This window comes from Equus przewalskii, chromosome 10, assembly GCF_037783145.1.
Source record: "Equus przewalskii isolate Varuska chromosome 10, EquPr2, whole genome shotgun sequence".
NCBI lineage: Eukaryota > Metazoa > Chordata > Mammalia > Perissodactyla > Equidae > Equus > Equus przewalskii.
Window position 1 is genome coordinate 40,764,270 of NC_091840.1, and position 12,333 is coordinate 40,776,602.

Below are 12,333 nucleotides of genomic sequence, written 5' to 3' on the forward strand. Positions count from 1 at the left end.
ACAAGCTGATTCAAAAAGCTCAAATGGAAAAATAGATAGGCAAGGAGAGCCAGGAAAACTCTGAAAAAGGAGAACAATGAAAGGGCAGTTTTCCTACTGGCTATTTTAATATAATTCAAAGTATTAATAATTAAAATAATATGCTACTAACCTATGAACAGACAAACCTAGACAAGAAAACAGGAAGTCCAAAAGGAAAACCAAATTTATATGGGAGTATATGACAAAGGAGGCATTGTAAATTTGTGGGAGAAAGATGGACTTTCCAATAAGTGGTATTGGTATAATAAACAGCTACCTGGAAAAAAATTAAGTTGGATATATACCTCATACTTTATGTTGGGCTAAAGTATAAACAAACCAAAGTTGAAATTTTAACAAATTTTCTTTAATCCATAAAAGTAATAGAAGAAAACATGGACAAACTCCTTTGTCACCTTGGAACATGGAAGGCCTTTTTTTATTATAAGTTCAAGTCCAGAACCATGAAAGAAAATATAGAATTAGTTTGGAAAAGTTATTAAACAAACAACCAACAGCAACAAAACCTGGGGAAGAGAAACTGGTTTCCAAAGTTTCTATGTTATGTTATTTAAAATGTCCATTTTCAACAAAAAAAAAATCATGAGACATGCAAAAAATAAGAAAATATGACCTACACGCAGGAGAGAAGAAGCTGATAGAAATGATTCCTGAGGAAGCTCAGATATTGGACTTACTAGACAAAGACTTTAAAACAGCTATTTTAAATATGTTCAAGAACTGAGGAATACCATTTACAAAGAACTAAAAGAAAATATGAGAATAATGTCTTACCAAATAGAGATTTTCAATAAAGAAATGGAAATTATATGTAAAAAAGAATCAAACGGAAATTCTGGAGTTAAAAATCACAATAGCTGAAATTTACAAATCCCTAGAGGACTCAACAGCAGGCTTGAGCAGGCAGAAGGAAGAATCAGTGAACTCGAAGATGTGTTGGTTGAGATTATCCAGTCTAAGGGAGAGGGAAAAAAAGAATAAAGAAAAATGAACAGAGCATCAGAGACCTGTGGAGTTCACAGGAAGAGAGGGGGAAAGAGGGAGAAAGAAGATTTGATGGAGTAATTGATGAAAACTTCCTAGATTTGAGGAAGGACATTACTCTTCACATCCAAAGGCTCAGTGAGCTACAAGTAGGATAAACTCAGAGAGATTCACCTCAAGATACATCATAATTAAACTGTTGAAAGATAAAGACAAAGAGAGAATCTTGAAAGCAGCAAGAGAGATGGCTCATTCCATACAGGAGATCTTCAATAGGATTGACAGGTGCTTTCCCATGAGAAACCACGGAGGCCAGAATGCAGTGGGATGACATTCAAAGTGCTGAAATAAAACCCAGTCAACTGAGAATTCTATATCCAGTGAAGCTAACCTTAAAAAATAAAGGAGAAACAAAGACATTCCTAGATAGATAAAAACAGAATTCACTGCTACCAGACTTGCCCTACAAGAAACACTAAAAGGAGCCCTTTAGACTAAAATGACAGGATGCTGGACGGTAATTCAAATCCACATGAAGAAATAAAGAATACTGTATAAGTAACTACATAGGTATATATAAAAGACAGTATGCATGTATTTTTGTTTGTAATTCTTTTTTTCCCTCTTATCTGATTTAAAAGACAGCATAACACAATAATTATAAATCTGTGGTGATGGGCATGTAATGTATAAAGATATAATTTGTAGGACAAAAACAGCATAAAAAGTGGGGAAGAAATGAAGCAAGGTTTTTTTATACTATTAAAATTAAGTTGGTATGGCTGGCCTGGTGGCGCAGCAGTTAGGTTCGCATGTTCCACTTCTCAGTGGCCTGGGGTTCGCCAGTTCGGATCCCAGCTGCGGACATGGCCCTGCTTGGCAAAAGCCATGCTGTGGTAGGTGTCCCATTTATAAAATAGAGGAAGATGGGCATGCATGTTAGCTCAGGGCCAGTCTTCCACAGCAAAAAGAGGAAGATTGGCAGTAGTTAGCTCAGGGCTAATCTTCCTCAAAAAAAAATAAATAAAATAAAATTAAGTTGGTATTAATTTGAACTAGATTGTTATAAATTAAGATATTAATTGCAATCCCCTTCTTTGAGAAAACAACTCAAACAATATAGTAAAAGAAATGACAAGGGAATTAAAATGGTAGAACATATATATTTAAAACAAAAAATCAGTAACAGAGAATAGATTAATAAAAAAGACATAAGCTATCTAGGAAACAAATAGCAAAATGGTAAAGGTAAGTCTTACCATATCCATAATTACATTAAATATCAATGTATAAACATTCCAATCAAAAAGCAGAGATTGGTAGAATGGATAAAAAAAATATCCAACTATGTGCTGTGTGCAAGAAACACTTTTTTATTGAAAGACACAAAAAAGCTGAAAGCAAAAGGATGGCAAATGGTTACAAAAAAGAACTGGAGTGGCTATACTTATATCAGAAAAATAGATCTTAGGCAAAAATGGTTACTAGGTACAAAGAAGCATATTTTATAATGATAAAAAGCATCAACCAATCAAGAAAATATAACAATTATAAATATACGTGCACCTAACAATAGAGTTCCAGAATACATGAAGCAGAAAACTGGCAGAATTGAAGAAAGAAATGCACAATTCAACAAGAGTATTTGGAGACTTCAATTCCCCACTTCCAGTGATGGATAGAACAACCACACAGAACATCAACGAGCAAAGAGAAGACTTGAACAACACTATAAATCGAGGAGATCTAACAGACAGCTATACAACGATCCACCCAAAACTGCAGAATACGCATTCTTCTCATGCGTACGTGAGACATTCTCCAGTACAGACCAGACGTCAGGCCACAGAACAAGTCTCAATAAACTTAGAAGTATTGAAATCATACAAAGCATGTTTTCCAACCACAATGGAATGAAAGACAAAATCAGTAATAGAAGAAAATTTGGGAACTTCACAAATATGTGGAAATGAACACAGTCCTAAATAACCAATGAGTCAAAGAAGAAATCTCAAGGGAAATTAGAAAATACTTTGAGATGAATACAAATGAAAACACAACATACCAAAATTTATGGAATGCAGTGAAAGCAGTTCTTAGAGGAAAATTTATACTTGTAAATACCTATATTAAAAAAGAAGAAAGATCTACAATCAAAAATATTACAAAAGAAGATTTTGTTGACTAAAGAGCATATGTATCACATAAAATATGTTTGTTGACAAAAACGTATACATACAATATAAAGTTCAAAAGATACGGGGGTTGGCCTGGTGGCCGAGTGGTTAAGTTTGCATGCTCCACTTTACCAGCCCAGGGTTTCACCAGTTCAGATCCTGGGCGTGGACATGGCACCGTTCGTCAGGGCATGCTGAGGTGGCATCCTACATAGCACAACCAGAAGGTCCTACAACTAGAATATACAATTACATACCTGGAGACTTTGGGAAAAAACCTTCTTTGGGAAGAAGAAGAAGAAGAAAACACTGGCAACAGATGTTAGCTCAGTTACCAATCATTAAAAGAAAAAAAAAAAGAAAAAGATACAGAAGGCTATTCATGATGTAAAAGTTGCCCACCCATCCCTGTTTTCCAGAACATGGTTTTCTTCCCCATAGATGACTGACCACTGTTGCCAGTTTCTCAGGTATACTTTCAGAGGTAGCATATACATAAAAGGATGGGATGTGGAATGTGTATTTTGTATTTTGCTACATGTTGCCAGATAACCTTCCAAAAAGACTAGCAGTTGGCACTGCCACCCAAACTGGATGAGTGCCCAGTTCCCCTCATCCTTACCAGGATTGAACATGGTAATTTTGTTTTGCCAATCTGATGGCATCTCTCTGTTTTCATTTCTATTTCCCTGACTTTCAGAGAGCATGAACATCATTTCTATATATCTATTGGCCATTTGGAGCTCCTCTTTAAGGAATTGCCTGTTTATATCCATTTATTTCTGTCAAAGTATTTGTCTTTTTCTTATCAATTTTTTTCTTTTTTTGAGGAAGATTAGCCATGAGCTAACTGCTGCCAATCCTCTTTTTGCTGAGGAAGACTGGCCCTGAGCTAACATCCATGCCCATCTTCCTCTACTTTATCCGTGGGACGCCTACCACAGCATGGCATACCAAGCGGTGCCATGTCCACACCTGGGATCAGAACCGATGAACCCCGGGCCACCAAAGCGGAATGTGTGTACTTTACCGGTGCCCCACCGGGCTGGCCCCAATCTTATCAATTTTTTAAACTCTAGATATGCTACAGATTCAATCCATTATCAGTCATATTTATTGACGGTGGTTTCCCCATAGTGTTATCGTTGACTTTGTTTATGATGTTTTTTAACACATACAAAATTTATGAGTTTGCATGGTCAAATATAATCTTTTTCTTTATAGCATTCAGATTTCTTGTCTTGCTAAAATTATACAAAATGTTTAAATTTTCTGATAATTTTTTTATGATGTTGTATTCACATGTAAAATTTTAATCCAACTGGAATTTAATTTTTCTTAATATCGTGAGATGGAGTCCTTTTTTAAGTCCTTCCAGATGGGTAGACAATTGTGCCAGCACCATTTATTAAATAAACCATCCTTTTCCCACTAAAATGAAACGCTACCTTTGACATTAAGTTATCATGCATTGGATTTGTTTCTAGACTCTATTTTCATCCACTGAGCTATTGGTCTATCCCTGTGCTATACTGTTTTAATTACAGTAGTTTTGAATATTTGGTAAGGCAAGTCTCTCCTCACGCCTCTTCATCTTTGTAATTTGGTTGGCTATTTTGAAACGCTTATTCTTTATATTTAACTCTAAAATCACTTTCTCCGTCCTCTTCAAAAACGATTGGAGATATCATTGGCATTACATTAAATTTATGAATTAATTTTGGGAGCATTGATATGAGGTCTTCCAGTTCCATCTTTCTTTGTTCAAAATTGGTTTTGGCCATTGTTTCACGAATATGAAAAAGAAAAACATAACAGGTAGCAAAATTCTAGCACGTCTATTAAACCGAGCTTGTCTATTACAATATTCTTATTGCCTTAAGTCCTTGCTTATGTTTTAACTTGTCAAATTCCTAAGAGGATATTTAAAAATCTTCCCCACCATATGTACATTTTCATCAAATCTTCTCAATATTGTTAGGAATTCTTGCCTTGTGTATTTTTACCTGCTGTATTGCTTAGTATTTAAAGATTTATGGGGCTGGCCCCGTGGCGGAGTGGTTAAGTCCGTGCGCTCCGCTGTGGCAGCCCAGGGTTTCACTGGTTTGGATTCTGGGTGCGGACACGGCTCCGCTCGTCAGGCCATGCTGAGGCGGCATGCCATGTGCCACAACTGGAAGGACCCACAGCTAAAAAAAACCATGTAATTATGTACTGGGGAGATTTGGGGAGAAAAAGCAGAAAGAAAAAAAAGATTTATGATTTTTCCTTATCATTACTTAATGTTCCTCTTTGACCAATATAAGGTTTTTGATCTTAAATTCCTCTTTATCATATATTAACACTGCCACTTCTACTTTTCCTCTCGTCCCTTTATTTTCTAATCCTTTTACCATTTTACTTTAAGTGTACTCTTGGGTGTATGATATTTTGTTTTATAAATTTTACTCTGGCTATCTTTGTCTCCTGGTTTTATAACCGATTTTCTTGATTTCATTCCTACCAATCTTATTTTATGTTTGCTCTTCATTTTACTTTTTACTGTTTACTTTCCCTTTTTCTCATTTTCTCTTAGTCAAACAAGTGGCTCCCATTGAACTGGTAGAGGAATTACATGAGAAAACTAACAGAAAAGGGAAAAGAACTTGGGGAAATACAATTGGAGCATTAAAAATTTCCTAGAACGTAAAAAAAAGTACAAATTTAAGTGTTAAAACTATATTGACTATTGAAAGGTAGAGTGGTCATTAGGAAAAGTAAATTAATGACTTGGAAGATCAAGGAGCAGAAACAGCTCACCCCACAGGAGAAAAATGTAGAGACACAGAATCTCCCATAATTCCTTCCTGTGTACCACTTGGGAATACGCCTTTTCTCCCGACTTTTGCCTGTGTCCTTAAAATATCTGAGTTCATTGAAAGTTCCCCAAGATGACCATACTGGATTCTTTAAATGCCTCTCTTTTCTTCGCCCTTGGGAATATCCACGCTTGTCTGTGGAAACTATTTCACACATTCCTCCACGTTTTGTCATCCTTCCTAACGAAGGGCAGGGTTGCACTTCTAGCCTCCACTACAGTAATAAATTTTGATACTTTGGACCTCAAAAGTGGGGAAGAAGGGGCGAGGGGCAGGACAAGAAGCCAAGTTATAACTGCCACCCCCAAGAGGAGTGCAGGAGAGGGGTGAGCCATGCACACAAGGACCTAGGAGTGAGTCTGACGTTCCCAAGCACTGCCGCCTCGTGAGCTGTGTAAATTCCCAAGTTACATGTTTCTTTTAAGAGACAGTAAAGCGTAATCGAAGAGCATCACAGCTGGAATCAGCCCGACTCGGGTTCTAGCACTGTCTCCTACCATCCTGGCTGACCTCAGGCGAGCCTCTGTGCTTCCCTAGGTCTTGGCTTTCCCATCTGTTAAGCTGGATCGTATTATTGCTTTATTTATTGTATTACTGTCCCTGCCCCTCTTGATGAGAGGATTACACATCCTCACCCTGCTGCTATCAGATTTGGCTGAGTGACTTGCTTTGGTTAACGAAGTGTGAGCAGAACTGGCATGTGTTAGATCTGGGCAGAAGCTATTTTTTTTTTAAAGATTGGCACCTGAGCTAACATCTGTTGCCAATCTCTTTTCTTTTTTCCTTCTTCTCCCCAAAGCCCCCCAGAGCATAGTTGCATATTCTAGTTGCAGGTCCTTCTGGTTGTGCTATGTGGGACACCGCCTCAGCATGGCCTGAAGAGCAGTGCCATGTCTGCACCCAGGATCTGAACCAGCAAATCCCTGGGCCACAGTAGTGCAGCCTGCAAACTTAACTACCCGGCCACAGGCCAGCCCTGGGCAGAAGCTTTAAGAGCCAGTACACTTCATAGTGACCTCTGGCCAGAGTGATGTTCCACTGTAGTCTGGGGCCCTGCAGAGGTACTTTGAGCTGCTATTGGGGTAGGAGTGGGGGGATCTGTGAAGATGTATCAATTAGGATTAGATTAAACTCAATTTTTTAAAATCACAAAATAATAATGGCTTAAACATGATAGAAGTTTATTTCTCTCACATTTTTGCTTCTTTTATGAAGTTCAGAAGTAGCCAGCCTGGAGCTGGTGTGGTGATGTCATAGATTATCAGGGATGTAGTCTCCTGCTAGCTCTCTGTTCTGCCATTCCTAGGATGTGGCCCTTTTCCTCATGGTCCAAGAAGGCTGCTAGAGTGCCAGCCATTGCATCTGTGTTTCAGGCAGCAGGATAGAGGTTGGGGAGAAGGAAATTCTCACTCCACTTTAATAAAACTTACTAGAAGTCACATACAACACATCCATTTACTTCTGACTGGCCAGAAAGTAGTCACATGACCCATACCTAGCTGCAAGGGAAGCTGGAAAATAGTTTTATTCCAGGCAGCAATATGCCCAGCTAAAAATAGGGTTTCTATTAACTGAGGAGGAAGGAGGGGAAAGGATGATGATGTGGACAGCTGGTAGGCTCTGCAGCAGAGGGAGATAAGACCACTGAACTCTTCTCTACTTTAACCAGAGTAGCTTACTTTTATCTGCTTAAAAGGTTGGGCTCACTGTAAGATTTGAGCTCAAGAACTCTATATTTTAAAAAAGAAGAAGAAGAAGAATCAAAATGACTGGACCAAAGCAAGAGTCCCTTACTTACAGAACAAGTGAACAGCAACAATATAGAGCTGCCAGTGTACTTCCAACTGCTGTGTGGGCCTGGGGCTGGAGCCAGGGATAAGGCAGGGCCCAGACTCCTGGCTTCCATCTCCTTGAGGACGTATAGTAACAGAAGGACTGGAGGCTAGTCCTCTGGGAGGTGAGTCCGAACCTTTCAGGCAGGGAGGGACAGGCCAAGCCAGAACCTAGGAAGTAAATGGCGGGATTGTGTATTAGTTGGGGGGGGCGACGCTGCAGAACAAATAGATGCTGAATATTCCATCGCTTAATCAAGAAAAGGCTTGCTGCCTCTCGCAGGAGAGTCCAGGGTAAGGCCTTGGGTTGGTGGCAGCTCTTTGCTGGACTGTGGGGTCCATTATGAGTCAAAGGAACAAGCATTTAAAAAAATATATTGCATTTTGGAAGATTTCAAACATACACAAAAGTAGAGGAATGGTAATGTGAACCACGTGCAGAGAAATCTAGGCTCTTTCTTTGCCCTTCTACCTCTCCTTGCAGGTAACCATTCCAAAAAATGTTGGGTTATTGTCCCAATTGAAAAACTGCATGTGTATGTGTTTGCACGCACGCACGTGTGCATGCTCTCCCTCCTTTCTTGGATAAACGGCTGTATACTAAACGTACTTTTCTCTCCCTTACTTTCTCCACTTTACATTGTTTCCAGGAGATAACCCCAAAACAGTCTATCAGGATAGTCCTCACTCCTTTTAGCAGCTGCACAGAACTCCATTGTGTGAATGGGCTGTAGTTTATTCAACTAGCCCCCAGCTGACAGATATTTGGGTTGTTTCCAGCCTTTTACTACCACCAGTCCTGCTGCAACAGACAGCTTCATGCATACACATTTTGTATTTCCGCCATTGTAGTTTTGGGATAGATTCGTAGGAGCGGGATTGCTGGGTCAAAGGGTGACTACATGTGTAATTTTACCAGATACTACCAAATTCTCCCCAATAGGAGTTATACCGTTTTTGCATTCCTGCCAATGATCTATGAACACGCCTGGAACAGACATCACACTCCCGATTCTAGGTTTTACAGAGGAAAGAACAGAAGTGCAGGGGCGTTGAACAACTTGCCCATGCCATAGAACTATTAAGTAGCAGGGGTGGATCTTGGACCCAGCCAAGACACGTTCCCATGGTAGGAAACAGGCGTGGCAACGGCCTGGGCGGACCTCGCTGTCTACCCTTTGGAGGGAGGTTAGGGAGCCTTCACCTGTCCCTAACCAGCGTCCTGGCCTCCTGGGACTGCCTGTCTCCAATAGTTACGTTCCCGTTCCAGAAAAGCTCTGTGTGTTTCCCACTTTTGGGGCTGCACTCAGGGACCTCTCGGGATGGGGCGTTGCCCCACCTGGGTGACCCCGGTTAGAAGCAGCCTTTCTTTCCGGTCCCACATGAGTCATCACTTAGCAGCCACCAGACTGGAGCTGATGTTTCTTTCTCTCCTCATTAGAGCATCTATTTTCATGCTGAAATGTGATGGATGCATGAAAAGGAGGAACAAATGTGCCTGGTTGTCAACTGGTTCTCTGGAGACAGTCATTTAAGGGAAGACTTAAAAATTTTAGTTTGGTGATAAAATGACTCAGCATCCCTCATCATGCTTCGAGAGACAGCAGCTGATGCCACGAAGGAGAAGGCAAGATGGAGGGTCTGAAAGTGTCTACTGCCAGAGCCAGGCACGGTCTTCACACCAGCGACCTTCACACGACCCTTTGATGGGGGTGTTATCACCTCCTTCTCAGGGGAGGGAGCTGAGGCTCACAGGGGTTAAATGAGTTGCCAAAACTCACACAGATGGCAAATGGCAGAGGTCGCTCCTATCCAGCTTCTCTGGCACAGAGGCCTGTGTTTTTTCCGGTGCATTCACTTCTTCCCCAGAAGGCGTGATCTAGGCCATTCACGGGAAAGCTTCTGGGATTTCTGCATTCAGAGATCACAGCCCTCACCACCGCACCCCACCCCCCACCCTTTTTTGTAAAACTTTCAGTATCCTGCCTCCAGGTCCACCCGTTCCTGGTCCGTCTACACTCCCTCCCTAGGAGATGGCATCCAGCCCCATGGCCAGTGTCCCCTGGGTTGTGTTCATCAGCAAGTAACAGAGATCTCAACTCCACCCGGCCTAGGTGATGGGGCGAATTTCCTGTCTTACAAAACTCTAAGGCTTCAGGTACTTAACGTCAGGACTTTTACCCTTTTCTCCCCATGTCCTTCTGCTCTGCCTTCCGTTGTCTCAATCTTGCCGTCATCCTGGCTCCCCTTCATGGTTGCAAGATGGCTGCCAACAACGTCCAGATTCTTCATGTTCAGGGAGAGAGACGAAGTTTCTTCCAGAGGGCTCTTGAAAGAGCCAGAAAACCCTAACACTTGCCTTCTTTAGTTTCACTGCCTCGAATAGGGTCAAATGCCCAATCCAGAACCAGTTACATGGCCAGAGGGTGGGCTGTATCATTGGCTTAAGCTAGAGCTCTGTGTCCCGTTCCTGGTGCAGGGGCGGACTTATTCCTCCAAGCACATGGGAGACATGGTCACAGGAACATAAATTAGCGTAGTTATCATGAAAAGGGGTATGGATATTGGACAAGCAATCCCCATATCTCTCGCAATTCCCAAATCCTCACCTCTGTCCTGACCTCTGAGGTACAACCTACTAAATCTAATGGCCTACCTGATATCCTCACTTGAATGTCTAATATGCACCTCAAGGGTAATATGGCCCAAACAGATCTCTTGATTCACTTCCCTGCCCATCTGTTTCTCCCTCAGTCATCTTCATCTCAATAAAAGGCATCAACCAGTCACTTACCTGCTTAAACCAAAAAATTCATTCATCTCTTACCACTGTCCCCTTCACACATCAAGCTCTAGCCACACTGGCATTCTTTTGGTTCCTTGAATTGTTCCTGCCTCAGGGCCTTTGCACTTGCTGTTCCCTCTGCCTGATATGCTCTAGACTTAGAATTTCATATGATAAGCTACTTCTTGTCATTCAGATCTTTATTCAAATGTTGCCTTTCCTGGCCATCTTATCCAAAATAGGCACTCACCTTGTCCCCATCTGTCACTGTCTATATCATCCCCATTGTCTTGGTTTCTTCTTAGAACTTACCACTATTTGAAATGATCTTGCTTGTTCATTTTGTTCGCTTGTTTATTGTCTGTCCCCCCTCGAGAATGAAAGACCCATGCCAGCAGAGACCTTGTCTGTCTTGTTCACTTCCGTGTCCATTGGATCTATGCAAATTTCTATCTCTGTGATACTTGTGTGAACATCTATGTGAATCCTGCTCCCTAGAGTTGTGCAACATAGCAGACCCAACTGTGTCTTAGATTCTAGAATATTCCTGGTACATGGTAAATACTCAATAAATGTGGATGGATAGATAAATGGGCAGATGCACAAGTGGGTAGGTAGAGGGGTGGGTGGAGAGGTGGGTGCTGTCCTTAAGTATGATCCTGCCTGAGAGTAAAAAGACTGTATGTCCAGTAGGCTCTGGTTAGGGCAGAGAGGTTCCCCGGAATCTAGAACCTCATTTATTACCGTCCCTCTAACATTTCACTCCTCAGTTAGGTTGAAAACAGAGTTCTTGCTTTTAAACCCCTAATGCATCAATTATCCATTCCTAGAATCTATGTGATTCCCAATCCAATAGCGTATTCTGACCCAGACAGCCCACCCGACTCTGCCCCGGGCAGGCCGCTTGCTGCTCGTGACTCTGCCTTAAAAAGTATGGAAGAGGGGCCAGCCCTGTGGCCGAGTGGTTAGGTTCGTGCACTCTGCTGCAGCGGCCCAGGGTTTCACTGGTTTGGATCCTGGGCGCGGACATGGTGCTGCTCATCAGGCCACATTGAGGTGGCATCCCACATGCCACAACTAGAAGGACCCACAACTAAAATATACAACTATGTGCTGGGGGGATTTGGGGAGATAAAGCAGAAGAAAAAAAGTATGGAAGAAGTAGCATCCTAGAATTAAAATAATAACTACTATTATAATAACTAACATCTGTAAAGCACTTTACAGGTTGCAAGGTATTATTTGCATAGATTCTCTCAATTGTTCATCACAACAAATTTGGTGCCATTCTCGTTATTATTGAGTCACTGAGGCTTAGAGGGAACCTTAAAGATGATCTAGTCCAGAGATAGCAGACCCTTGACACACAAGCCAACACCCTCTCAACTGCATCCAGGGCAGACATCATTAATCGATTAAGACACTATTCCTTGTTTAGCCCACTCCCAACCCCAGCATCCTTCTCAATGTTGTGAGCCAGGCAGCCATTTCCAATCAATCAGACAGACACGCATGACAGAAAGCATTTCCCACTGAGCTACCCCATGTCCTTCCTTTTGCGTGTGTAGAATGGGGGGCCAGTGAGACTACCCATTGAGTTAGTGGCAAAGGCAGTGCTGGAACCCTGGATTATTGGTCCATGTGTAGTCAGAGGT